The 14,925-nt window shown below is 37.0% G+C and overlaps 2 non-coding genes across 2 annotated transcripts; one reads left to right on the plus strand and one right to left on the minus strand.

The window, feature by feature from the left end:
- The first annotated feature begins 1,009 nt into the window (after window positions 1–1,009).
- LOC121231390 (small nucleolar RNA R71) lies at window positions 1,010–1,116 on the plus strand. The gene has a single exon (XR_005929448.1). It is a non-coding gene; the product is annotated as a small nucleolar RNA R71 (small nucleolar RNA).
- Window positions 1,117–7,032: 5,916 nt separating this feature from the next.
- On the minus strand, window positions 7,033–7,139 carry LOC121231306 (small nucleolar RNA R71). Its single transcript, XR_005929368.1, has one exon. It is a non-coding gene; the product is annotated as a small nucleolar RNA R71 (small nucleolar RNA).
- Window positions 7,140–14,925: the final 7,786 nt, after the last annotated feature.

The following is a 14,925-nucleotide window of genomic DNA, read 5'->3' on the forward strand; positions in this document are numbered from 1 at the left end:
ATTTTCAAGTTTTATCACATGGGTCCTATCTTATAAATTTCACATACAAATGACAAAATTAAAGCATGAAACTTTCACACATGCATGTACACACACAATAAGCATAAAATATAACGGTTAATTATTTTTATGACTCAGTTTTGTGGTCCTGAAACCACTTCCCCACTAGGGTCAAAATAGGGCTGTCACAACTGTTGGATATGGAATTCGTGATTTTTATTCTCTGACCGTCGGCTTATGCTCTTTCTTGTTTTCCTCAACCTCATCATTTTTCTCAACAAATTCTAGATTTACCTTCTTTTCAGGCTCGACTAACTCTTCCATGCTTCAAACAATGATTGCGTGGACTTGCTCCTTTGGGTTGGTTTCAGTGTTACTAGGTAAGCTACCTTGCTATCTCTCTGAAACTAGTTTAGCAAGCTATCCAATCTGATTTTCAAGCCCTTGAATCGATGCTTACTGATTTTTTAGAGCTTTCTCAGTGTTTTGGAATCAAGTTTTGGACACTGAAATAAATTTAGCTAACATTTCTTCAAAGTTTAGTTTTTTTCTTGCTGATAAATTTGTTGAAAACCCAAAAGTGGTTGTGACCTTTGATTACCTTGACCACCCTAATTGAAATTTGAATGATTCCTCCATCTTGAATTATATTTATTCCTATACTGGTTATTTTAAGGTCTGTAATTATTACCCATAAAGTTGACTTGCTCATGCTCCATGTTAGAACTGAAAACACTCTAGATTTATTATCCCTGCTCCAGTTGCATCACATTGCATTACAAGATTCATCGTGTTACTCAAACCATCAATATTAAAAACACTGAATGCTTTAACCAGTTTTGTTCTCAGGACTTGCCACTGATAGTTATTCAATGTCATCTCCTCAATAAACTCTTGGGGTGCCCCAAGTGTCTTAGTATTCAATGTTCCACCAACTGCTATGTCAATTAGTTGCCTAATCAAGGGATTCAAACTGTTGTGAAAGGTTTGAACTTGTAACTACAAAGGCAACCCATTATGAGGACACATTCTCAAAAAATCCTTAAATCTCTCCCATGCATCATAAAATGTCTCAAACTCAGTTTGAGAAAAAGAAGATATGACGTTCCTCAACTTAGTTATTTTAGCCGGTATGAAGCACTTCAACAGAAACTTCTCAGTCGTCTAATCCTAAGTTGTGACAGAACCCCATGGAAGTGAATTCAACCACTGTTTTTTCTTACTCCTCAAAGAGAATAGGAACAACCATAAGCATATGAAATCATCAGTAACACTATTAATCATAAATGTGATGCAAATCTCTAGAAAGTTAGCCCAATGACCATTTGGATCTTCATATTGTAACCCATCAAACTGGACATATTATTGTACCATCTGAATTGTGTTTAGCTTCAGTTCAAAATTGTTTGCAACAATAGTCGGTCTAACAATACTCCATTCATCCCCAATCAAAGTAGGCTTAGCATAATCATACATAGTACGATGAGCATGGGGTGCAGGAGGTTGCTAATTATTTTGATTATTTTCCATCTCGTAATATCCTTTTCCTCTTGATCATCTATTAAAATCTGTTGACTTTGCCTTGCTTCTCTAACTTTTCTCTGATTTCTATGAGTAGCTTTCTCAATCTCATTATCAGAAACTAACTATTCCAATGAATTTCCTCTTGTCATAAACCAAAAGAACCTGTAAGAATCAAACAAACGAAAAATTAGAATGTAAAAATTAAATTAAAAACAAAAATATTAGAATTAAAATAAAAAATGGATATATTAATAGAAATAAAGTTTTCTTAATATTTTAATCCCTGGCAACGGCACCAAAAACTTGATCTGTCATAAACTAACTAAACATCTAACTAAGGCAAGTGCACCTATCAATTAATAGTATAGCTATGGGGAGCAAAGATATCGTTCCTACGAAGACTAAAAATACTAGTAATTACAATTTTTCTATTATTTAAACAATAAATTTGAGTGATTGATTAAAACTAAATTAACTAAATTAAGCAACTACGAACGCAACAAAGAACAAAGCAAGAAAATAAATTATTCACAACCAAAAAACAAAACAATACCTAGGAATAAATCCACGTAGATTTCATCTGTCATTATCAATCTAAATTACACATTTTATTTACTTAGTATCTTGATCCGTAGAAATCCCTAAATTATGCTAATATCTCTTTTGGGAGTAAGAGCAACTAACTCTAGGTTGATTAATTGAAATTTCTTTCTAATTAAAATCCTATTATCGCATTAACTCGATTTATGGACCCGTCTATTAGATTTGACTCTAATATGATAGATTTATGTCACCCTATTTCTAGGTTGCATGCAACTCCACTCAATTATGCAAGATCTACTCTTAAACAGGGTCTATTCCTCCTCTGATTTAAGCGCATCAAACATGGATCAATAGTCTAGAAATATTAAACCAAGAATTAAGCACACATAATTGAGAACAAGACCTAAGTATTTATTATGTAAAATGAAAATCAAAAGAAAAAAATTCATCATAGGTTTCATCTCCCTATGTATTTAGGAATTTAGTTAATGCTTGCAAATAAAAACAAAGAAACTCATAATGGCTTCCTAAGAAATCAACTGGGAGTCTTCAATCTTGACGGAAATCTGCTTCAAAATCAGCTTCAATGGTGTTTTTCAAGTTGTTTTCTTGAGTATCCTATAACAGCTCTCTCCTACCTTCTTATTTTGTCATATATAAGTCTTAAAATGACCAAAAAACCAAAAAGTCTATTTTTCTACTATTCAGATTGCTAATTCGCAAAATCGACACGACCTACCACATGGTCTTGTGGCAGCTCATGTGGTTCATACGGCCGTGTGGAAAGAGTCAGCCCGTGTGGTTCCTATACCTTGCTCCAATTTTTCAGTTTTCACTCCTTTTGCTCCCAAATGCTCTCCTAAGTATAAAAACATGAATTTAAAGAATTAGGAGCATAAAATTCACCACAAATATCGAATAATCACCCAAAAATACATTAAGAATGATATTAAAACATGTTACTTTTAGCACTTATCACCATCATTTATTGTTGCACACATGAATATTAGCTCAAAAATCCAATCACCATCCAAAGTTTTAATTGTAGTAGCCATATGAACTTCGGTCACTGCGCCAATTTGCATTTTAGTTACAATTGCAACAAGTTCCTTCATATCTTATGTCACAGCCTACACTCGACCCACCTGCCCGATCCGGGTATGGAGCGTCACAAATGGACCTATACCTAATAATGGCTAAATTAATTGCTATAAGAAAATCTAATAATAAATCTAATAATAAAATCAATAACAATGATCAAAACTAAAGGCTTTAAGCCACTAAATGTTTAATCCTTCAATTCATTTCTATATCTAAATAGACTAATTATTTACAAAGATTTTCTTGAAATTTTGCTAAGGACTGTTGATTGTAAAAGTCCATACTCTAATGAGCTTGTTATCAATCCTGAGGCGAAGCTTCCAATAGTACCCTCTTCATATGTGCATGACTTGATCATATAGCGATCCTCGATCTCCACTCCATCTAGCTTGGTCCCTTCTCTGAGTCCTCGATCCACCTCGTATATCCTACAATCATTACACAAACTTCAGTAAGTTCAAATGAACTTAATGAGTTCCTTCGTTGTACTATAAATTAACCCTATCACATGAAGGCAACAATATAAAATAAACATAAACATAAACAAAATACTCCTTGCTTACACATGCCAAGTTTACTTCGTCAGGGTCGTAGACTTCACCTAGTCCTATTTACATGGCTAGTCAGAAGACCATCCTTTGGTCAATCTTTTCACTCAACCGTGTACCAGATACCTTGCCATATATGTGAACCTATGCTTCTCAACTATCGCCTAAGGGTTCTTGAGACTTTCTTTCCTTGGTAGACTTCTTCATACTAGTCCTTGACGATCTCTTTCTATCCACACCTTAGTCCCGAAGGACTAGTTGTCATTTTCATATTGTGTTGTCTTATCACTAACCTTGTCACTCTAGCGATCTCACTCTTGTTCAAGCCTATCGATAATTGTGGAAAGATTACTTCCAATAATCCACCTTATCCTCATGTCTAACCTGGGACCTCACATGTCCCCGTAATAAACCACTAACTTATTGTCATATGGCTATATGATCCTACCATCTCACTTGCTCGTTCCCCCATTACCACTATCATTGTGGCAGAGTTTTTGCATTAGACTTTCTTCCTTACGAGGGAATTCACTTCCCTCATATTTCTTTTTTACACTCTTATTGGTGGTTCTTGATTGCTGATCCTATCTTGTGATCCTTAGGAAATTCCATTTCTTCATTTCTATAACAAGACCTACACTCACCTATCCCACTTTTCTATATCCTGTTGGGTCTTCACCCACGTCTTATTTCTTACAACTTTCATCATTCTTGGTAGATTCCTCATTATTCGCTTGCCATACTTACACTTTCTTTTACCTTTCCCTCAACTGCAGGGTTTCTTGTACTGGTCGTTGAGACCTATACTCTGCACCTAAAATCCGAGCTGGCTTTCTGCATTTGTGTCTTGGTGGACTCTATGAGATGCCGTAGCCTAACTATGGTCTTATACCCTTCTTATCTCAATCCCTTGTCTCATCAAACTTACCTGTGTTTACTATCTCGACGAACTTACCTCATGTTTACTGTCTTGGGGGACTCTATTTGTTTCGTGTTTACTATCCCGGTGCACTTACTCTATTTCTTGTTTACTGTCCTGATAGACTACATCTCTATGGATGCCATGGAACCTTTCTTCCATGGTCTTACTTCAATCTGCCATCATGGCGGACTATTTTATGATGCATTAAAGTTTTTCATCTGCTGTCTTACCTATCATACCTAGCTGTCATAGAGTCTTTCATCTATGGTCTTACACTATTTACCTTATACCACATGTCTTGGTGCCATGGCATCTTTCATTCATGGTCTTACACTATGTACCACATATGATAAATCGTAATTTATACATATTTTTATCTCATGCTTAGCACATTTTTGGAAGAATTATCCTTAGATTTGGTGAATTCGATGCTCCTATTCCTTTAATTTCATGTTTTATACTTAGGTGAGCATAGGAGAGTAAAAAAAGTGAGAAATAGGCCAGAAACGAAGAAAATGTGTCAACGTAGGAAATCAACACGACCTGGACTTCCTCACATGGGTAGTTCACATGCCCGTGTCTATTTAACAGATGGCAACATGGCCTAAGCCACCTCACACGGACGTGTCCCTGTCGAGCCCAAGTCTAGTCTTATTCGGAAAAGGCCACTCTTATGGGTTTAGAAGTATTCTAAAGCCTATATAAACATCCCAGGAGGTACCTAGAGGAGACACAAGGAGTAGGAGGCAAGGAATTACTTAAAGAAAAGCCGATTGATCCATCTTAGAAGCCGAATTATCCTTCAAGACTGAAGATCTCCCTTCAATTTCCTTCAGGAGTTTTTGGGTTTTCTTTATGTTTTGTTATCATTATTCTTCTAAGATGTTTTCTTTTACACTTATGAACTAAATCCCCTAAATACCTAAGGGGAATGAAACCTAAGACGGATCTTGTTATTATTTTCTGAATTATATGATAAATATTTGACTTGTTCTTAGTTATGAGTTCTTAATTCTTGCTTTAATATTCCAGGATATTGATTCAAGTATTGATGTGCTTATTCAGAGGAGCAAAAGTCCCTGTCTAAGAGTAGATCTAGCATAATTAAGCGGAGTTGATTGCACGCCTAGGCATAGGGTGACATAATTTTGCCAGATTAGGGTGAAACCTAATAAAGGAATCCATAATCGAGTTAATGCAACACTAGGGGTTTTAATTAGAAAGAGATTTTAATTAATCAACCTCAAGGGTTAAACATTGTTAGTCTCGAGAGAGATAATAATATAAATTAGGGATTTCTAAGGATCAAGTCAAATGAATAAATCGTCTAATTCAGAGTCAATAATAAGTGAAGTCTAGGTGGATTTTTCCCTTGGGTATTGTCCAAATCAATCAGTTTTTCCCAAAAACTTTTTCCCCAATTTTCTTCCTATGCATTCTTAATTTAGTTAATTAATTTAGATAAAACAAACCCCTTTATTTTTTAGGCTAGATAATAAAAAGAAAGCTAATACTAGTGCTATTAGTTTCTTTGGGTTCGACATCCCGGTCTTGCCATAAGCTATACTACTATTCGATAAGATGCGCTTGCCTTTGTCGTGATAATAGTTAGTTTTCAAGAATGGATATTCATAAATTATTAAACTTATCGCGACTTATATCAATTAAGTTTTTGGCACCGTTGCCGGGGAACTAAGATATTAGGAACACTTAATTTTTATTACTTTAGCCATTTATTTTATTGCAATTTAAATTTTATTTTGATTTTTGTTACTAAATTTTCTTTTTCCTTCTGGTAGGTTTTTATAGTTTATAACTAGAAGAAACCCGTCGGGACCGTTACTTTTTGATAGTGAGATCGATCGCACAGCTCGTAGAAACCGAAGAGAAATAAGGCGAAGCCTAAGATACACAGAGGAAGGGCAAGAGGAAGATATTTCCACCACAACCGAGGAGATGGCAGAAAATTAGGAAAACCCACTACCTCCTACAATTGCTGCTGATTCAGTAAATCAGAATCTTGCTCCGCGCACTATGTATGATTATGCTAAACCTAATTTAATAGGAATTGAGTCAAGTATAGTTAGGCCTACTGTTGTTGCAAATAATTTTGAATTGAAACCTAACACTATTCAAATGATACAATAGTTTGTTCAGTTTGATGGTTTGCAGGATGAGGATCTAAACACTCATTTGGCGAATTTTCTGGAACTCTGCGACACATTTAAAATCAATGACGTTTCTGATGATGCCATTCGCCTTTGGTTATTTCCCTTTTCGTTGAGGAACAAAGCTAAATAGTGGTTGAACTCATTACCACGAGGGTCAATCACTACTTGGGAACAAATGACCGAAAAACTTTTACTTAAATATTTTTTACAGACTAAAATGGCTAAGTTGAGGAATGACATCTCTTCTTTTGTGCAGATGGATCTAGAAACACTCTATGATGCATGGGAGAGATACAAGGATCTATTGAAAAGGTGCCCTCACCATTGGTTACCTTTATGATTGCAGGTTCAAACGTTTTACAACGGTGTGAACCCCTCAACAAGGCAACTTATCGACGTAGCTGCCGGTGGAACACTGAATAACAAAACACCTGAAGTGGCTTATGAATTTATAGAAGAGATGTCACTGAATAACTATCAGTGGCAAATCATGAGAACAAAGCCGACAAAAGCAGCTGGTGTTTTCAACCTCGACGCGGTTACTATGCTATCTAACCAGGTAGAACTTTTAAATAAAAAGATTGACGGTTTGTATGGTTCTACTAAGGTACATCCAGTGATGAGATACGATTCAAATAGAGGAGGAGTACACACAGACTATCAATCCTTCAACCCAACATTGAGGAGGAACAAGTTTAATATATGGGTAACAACAATACTAGATTTCAAAATAACCCATGCAGTAATATTTATAATGCAAGTTGGAAGAACCATCCTAACTTCTCGTGGGGTAGTCAAGGGAATCAAAGGTCACAACATCCTCCGGGTTTTCAACAACCACCTTACCAACAGGAAAAGAAGTCGAACTTTAAGGAGATGCTAACAAAGTTTATCTTGGTGTCAGAAACTCGCTTTCAGAATACCGAAACAGAACTTAAGAATCAACAGCCATCGATCCAAGGGCTTGAAACTTAGATAGGATAGCTCGCTAAACTAATTTCTGAACGACCACAAGGTAGCATGCCGAGTAACACTGAATCTAACCCAAGGGAACAACTCAATGTGATTACCATTCAAGATAAGGAAGGGTTAGTTGAAGCTGAACCTGAACCGAGGCAAGGAATTGTGGCAAGTAAAGGTAAAGGTGAGGTGGACCACAATGAGCAAAAACCAGTAAGTAAACAGTACAAACCACGGGTGCCATACCCCAATGTGACAAGCAAAGACCACACAGATGAACAATTTGGTAAATTCCTTAAACTATCAAAGAAATTGCATATTAACTTACCATTTATTGAAGCTATTTCGCAGATACCAAACGCAGTTAAATTTCTAAAGGAGCTTTCAGCAAATAAGCGGAAGTTGGATGAGGCATCGCATGTGGAGATGAATGCAGTTTGCTCAGCCATTTTGCAAAATAAGCTGGCTAATAAATTGAAAGATCTGGGGAGTTTTACGGTTCTTTGTTTAATTGGTATCTTAGATGTTAGTAATGCTTTGGCTGATTTAGGGGCTAGTATTGATGTCATGCCCTATAAAATGTTTAAACAACTAGGTCTTGGGAAACCCAAACAAACTAGGATGAGCATTCAGTTAGCAGATAAAACAATTAGATTTCCTAGGGGCATTATTGAATATGTACTCGTTAAAATTGAGAAATTTATATTCCCAATCGATTTTGTTATTCTCGACATAGAAGAGGATAATGGCGTGCCTTTAATTTTAGAAAAGCCCTTTTTAGCAACTGCTAGAACTATAATTGATGTTGGTACAGGTGAACTCACACTTCATATGGGTGATTGAACAATCACTCTTCAAGCTCGAAATTCTACTAATACTGATCATGTGGTGCAACCTTCTTTGTAGGAAACACGTTCGAAAAGCATACATGAGCCTTACTCAAGTAACAACAAAGGACCCATCTATGAAGAACGAAGGCTACAAATCGAGGAACTAGATGAATGGCGGACATAGAAACCTAGAGCACATGATAGACCAAAACCATGCCATGATGAGCTCAATGTTTCACCAAATCATCTTAAGGTTGGAGACAAAGTACTACTAGATGCAATAGACCCTCGAATTGCCACTTCTGAACCTAATGGAGCAATCCCTCCTACGGTACTCAGCATTTTTCTATATGGGACAGTCGAGGCAATTCAACCTAAATTCGGCACCTTTAAGGTAAATAATACCCGTCTAAAACCTTATTTTGAGTTTGATAGCAGGAATGAGGAGTGTAAACTCCTCGTACCATCATGACTACACAACAGAGAGGTAAGTCGAGCTTAGACTATAAATAAGCACTCCTGGGGAGGCAATCCGAGCACTAACGGTGTTAACTTCTTTAAATTTTAGTTTTTAACATTTAAATCACTAATTGAGTACTTGAACACAGGTTTTCCAGAAACCACACGGCCAGGCACACGGGCGTGCCTTAGGCCGTGCTCATACCACGGGTGGTGACACGGCTGTGCGATACGGTCATGTGAAAATAGAGCGAAAGTTTTCCCCAACACGGGATTCGATATGTTGCCACGGCCATGCAACATGGCCGTGGACGAAACTGCCAAAATAATACGGGCATGCGACACGCCCGTGTCTAGAACCCTTGGTTGAAACTGAGAAATTAACACGAGTGTACGACAAGCTTGTGTTCACTACTCGTGGTCTATACTGTCAAAACAAAACAGGTGTGTGCATATATACACGGGTGTAGGAGAAGCGAACAAAGCAGAACACCGTCGTGCGACACGATCGTGTGCATCAACACGCCCAAAGAATACAAGCGTGGGCTGAATTTTAGACGCGTCCAAATTTGAAAATCACGAAACATACGGGCTAAAATAAGGCCACACGGGTGTGCCCCAAGGTCGTATACCCCAATATCTATATAAACCCCTCACTATTCATTATCTCATTCTCCAAAAACCCTAACCCTAGCCACCGAAATCCCCTCTTCCACCACCGACCGACCACTCCTTTCTCTTCTCCTTCTATTTTTCTCCTCTCTTCCTCTCCTTCATCCCCTCTTCTCACCATTGCACACCACACAGCCTCATTGCCCACACCCGTAGCCGACCACATCACTCCTCCACAAAGCATTATTACATTTGTCCATTCTTTTCTCTCTATTCTCTTGTTATTTATTGTTATTTCTTGTTTACTTGAATGTTTCTGATGATAATCATGCTTATACTCTTTGTTTTTATTTAGAAACTTTCCATTTTAGTTGATGCATTATGATACATTCATCCTTGTGTTTCCATAGATTTCATGCCATATTCCATATTATCATTACCATATGCACAAGGTATTTCGTTAGCATTATTCTTATATTCTTAATGCTAATAATTAATTGATATATCTATTAAGACTTAGTCATTTTTAGTAGATTTTCCCTTTAGTTAGTAACCCTTATGAAGTATTCTTGTTTAGTTTTAACATGCCTGCATACTTTTACATGCTATTCTTAGGGATTATTCTTATAACTTCGTCTTTTCATTGTAGATACCATGACGACCCTAAAAGGCAAGAAGACTGTCGTCCCCGCCTCAAAGAAATGAAAAGGAGCAGAATCTTCCTCGAGTCCCACTATCGAGATCAGGTACCCATTCCTCCAATTTCCACCGGGACCACAGGAGGAACTTTTCCAGATATTACAGGCCCGACCCCTAGGTGTGGGCCGTTGCATCCACTGGACCACTTTAGAGTAGATCCAACTAGCTAACGCAGTTTGGGCTCTCTTGACGACTGATCCGTGGGGGCTCTTCTTCGAGATCATCGAGCCGACGTACCTCGAGCTCACACTTGAAATATGCTTGACCTTCCACCTTTAAGTTGTTATGACAGAGTTCGATGATCCTAAAATGGTCCAGTTCTGTCTCGGCAGTTTAGTTCACTAGCTGAGTGTGCCTGAGTTCGGATTCTCGTTAGGACTATACACAGAGGAGTTCATGGACGACGACGACTTCGCTAGCCTCCATCGCCACATCCACTACTCGCCTTCAAACTACTGGAGGGCCTTTGTTCTTGCTTCAGCCACCTATGACCCTAGTCGCTCCAAGGCATCGACTCTCGCCCCCTCCCTGAGATACCTACACGCCATCCTAGTCCACACCCTGACAGGATGGTGAGAGAGCACCGGCATCTTCAATACTAACAACGCCTATTTTTGTGGAGCATGGTGAATGGGCACATATTCGACCTTTCCTATTTCATCACCCTCGCCATTCGCCATCAGACGGAGCGACATAGGAAGGGAGTCATCTCTATCGGCCCTTATATGACTCACCTGGCGGTACTCCGATCTCGTCTACACGGCGGTGCAAGCATCCTCCCTCACCCTCATTGGTCAGATGTCCCCACAGGGCATCTCGAGTATACTCCATATGAGGATGATCGAGTGACGACGTGTATTTGATCCTCCTCAGTACCGCTTAGTCCAGTCCACCAAGCAGGAGGACCCAGACGACATTACTAATGATGTCCCTCCACTCATGAGGATCCAGCCTCTCAGCCACCACCTATTCATCGTCCAGTTCATGCGGCGACTTCACTCTCTGACATCTCTGAGCGCCTCACTCGATTCAAGCAGCAATGTTTTCAGCGCTTTGATCACATTGATGCAACTCTACATCAGATTTATCAGCACCTTCACATCCCATTGCCACCTCCACCTCGCGAACCATCTAGCGATGAATATGTTTAAAGTCTTTTACTTATTATTTTTATGTTTTTACTTTTATCTTTTTAAAACTACTTTTTATTTTATTTTTCTTTAATTTTATTTTTACTACATCTTTAGGTTTTATAATTTATATTAAATGATTTATACTTTCAGCTATTTCTTTACAAGTAATCATGCTACTTTATATTTCCAAAAGAATTATTGATTTTATCGCAGTTATAAAGAGCTCCAAAGCTCACTATTACCTAGGAATTTGCCATGTCCTGCTCGACCACGACCATAGCTACCACCAGATATAATATTCTTTTGGTGCAGGACTTATGGACTAACGAACCTCTACCACCACCGGAGTATCCTCCTCCAATCTCATACTTGCCTTAGCTAACTACTCTCCATTAATCCAATTCAAGGATTCCAATTAACATTCAGGAAGTTTCACTTCTCTCCCTATCTTATGATTTTATATCTATATTTCTTAGTAAATCTATCTTTGTACATTGAGGACAATGTACATCTTAAGTGTGGGGGGTTATTTATATCATTATTAGAAAAATCCCTGAATTTTGTCTTGTTCTCAAATAATCTTCTCATATCATTATTAGAATGAATCTTGATTAATTTATGATTTTTATTGATATGTTTTGAATTAAAACATAGGCATTTATGCATTGATTGTTAGACTTTAAGGAATTAGAGAATCAAGCATGATAAAGTTGATTTTTGAGAATTAAAAATTTTTAGGTTGTTTCCCCAAGTTTAGGTATTATCTTGAGTTGTAATTCACAGGTTAAACATCAAAAAGCCATAATTTTTGTGAGATCTTGAGCCTTTAAAGCTTACATTATGTCTTTTATGCTCACTTTTATTGTTGCTTTGAGTGCGTCAATATCGAATTGTTATTCTAGAACTTACTTGATTATGCATGTCAAGGCCACACCTTTAATTTGATATGTTGAGATGTTAAAGGCACCTAAGTTTAACCCACTCACTCCATAAAAGGCCTACCTCCATAATTAACCCTTAGTGAACCCCCTTGAGCCTAACAAGCCATTCATTGATTTTCCCTCAATATTAACCCATACAAGCTATTCATTGATTTTCCCTCAATATTAACCCATAACCCATTACTGTTGAAATCCCCTCAATTAATTTGATCTCTATTTTTGTTGAGATTCGATTTGAATAAATTGCTTAGCTATGTTTTATTTTTAGCAAAGTCTATAATATTTGACTTGTTCTTAAAAAAAATTATTATGAAATTATGTAATGCTTAGATTAAAACAATGTTATCCATGAAGAAAAGCTCAATTAGGAATGTAAATTGTTAATTGTAGTATTTTTCTAGCTAGGTAATTTTTCAATTCAATCTCGATTCTAACCTTTTCTTTCAGCTTGTGTCCACACCCCCTAACCAAGGCCACATTACAACCCTCTAAAGACCTTTTGATTGATGAATCATTTCAATTCATATTGGTGGCGATTTGATTTTCACGCAAGCCTATGGTGATAACTTTTCATGTTGACTGTTGAGTGATAAATTCCTTGTCTTTAAACAGCTCGAGTGATTTGAGTGAATCTTTAGTGGGGATGTGAAACTCTGTGATATTTTGAATCAAAGGTGATTACTTAGATGAGGGGAGACACCTATGTTTTCGTGATAAAATGCTCAGCTTGGAATGTTTGAAACTTTGATGTTCTTCGAGTTGAATTTTCAATGTATGATTACTTATGGATTATTTTGAGATACTATTGATGAGAATTATAAGTTGAAAAGAATTTATTTGGATTGTAAGTTGAAGATTTTGCTTGAAGAAAAACAAACGCTTAAGTGTGGGGGTATTTGATAAATCATAATTTATACATATTTTTATCTTATGCTTAGCACATTTTTTGAAGAATTATCCTTAGATTTGGTGAATTCGATACTCCTAATCCTTTAATTTCATGTTTTAACTTAGGTGAGCATAGGAGAGTAAAACGAGTGAGAAACGGGCCAAAAACAAAGAAAATGAGTCAACGTAGGAAATCAACACGACCTGGACTTCCTCACACGGGTAGTTCACACGTCCGTGTCTATTTAATAGATTGCAACACGGCCTAAGCCACCTCACACGGGCGTGTCCCTGTCGAGCCCAAGTCTAGTCCTATTCGGAAAAGGCCTCTCTTGAGGGTTTAGAAGCATTCTAAAGCCTATATAAACATCCCAGAAGGTACCTGAAGGAGACACAGGGAGTAGGAGGAAAGGAATTACTCAAAGAAAAGCCGATTGATCCATCTCAGAAGCTGGATTATCCTTCAAGACTGAAGATCTCCCTTCAATTTCCTTCAGGAGTTTTTGGGTTTTCTTTATGTTTTGTTATCATTATTCTTCTAAGATGTTTTCTTTTACACTTATGAACTAAATCCCCTAAATACCTAAGGGGAATGAAACCTAAGACGGATCTTGTTATTATTTTCTGAATTATATGATAAATATTTGACTTGTTCTTAGTTATGAGTTCTTAATTCGTGCTTTAATATTCCAGGATATTGATTCAAGTATTGATGTGCTTATTCAGATGAGAAAAAGTCCCTGTCTAAGAGTAGATCTAGCATAATTAAGCGGAGTTGATTGCACGCCTAGACATAATGTGACATAATTTTGTCGGATTAGAGTGAAACCTAATAAAGGAATCCATAGATCGAGTTAATGCAACACTAGGGGTTTTAATTAGAAAGAGATTTCAATTAATCAACCTATGGTTAGACATTGTTAGTCTCGAGAGAGATAATAATATAAATTAGGGATTTCTATGGATCAAGTCAAATGAATAAATCGTCTAATTCAGAGTCAATAACAAGTGAATTCTAGGTGGATTTTTCCCTTGGGTATTGTCCAAATCAATCAGTTTTTCCCAAAAGTATTTCCCCAATTTTCTTCCTATGCATTCTTAGTTTAGTTAATTCATTTAGATTAAACAAATTCATTTAGATTAAACAAACCCCTTTATTTTTTAGGCTAGATAATAAAAAGAAAGTTAATACTAGTACTTTTAATTCCTTTGGTTTTGACATCCCGGTCTTGCCATAAGCTATACTACTGTTTGATAAGGTGCGCTTGCCTTTGTCGTGATAATAGTTAGTTTTCAAGAATGGACATTCATAAATTATTAAACTTATTACCTGATAAACTGTAATTTATACATGTTTTTATCCCATTCTTAGCACATTTATGGATGGTTTCTCCTTAGATTTGGTGAATTCAATCCTCATAATTCTTTAATTTCATGTTTTATACTTAGGTGAGCATAGGAGAGTAAAAAGAGCGAGAAACGGGTCGAAAACATAGAAAATGGACCCATATGAAAAATTAACACGGCCTGGGCTTCCTCACACGGGCGTGTCCCTTTGGCAGGATCGAAGCACGACTTACATGGGTAGACTACA

The sequence above is a fragment of the Gossypium hirsutum genome, chromosome A06, assembly GCF_007990345.1.
Source record: "Gossypium hirsutum isolate 1008001.06 chromosome A06, Gossypium_hirsutum_v2.1, whole genome shotgun sequence".
NCBI lineage: Eukaryota > Viridiplantae > Streptophyta > Magnoliopsida > Malvales > Malvaceae > Gossypium > Gossypium hirsutum.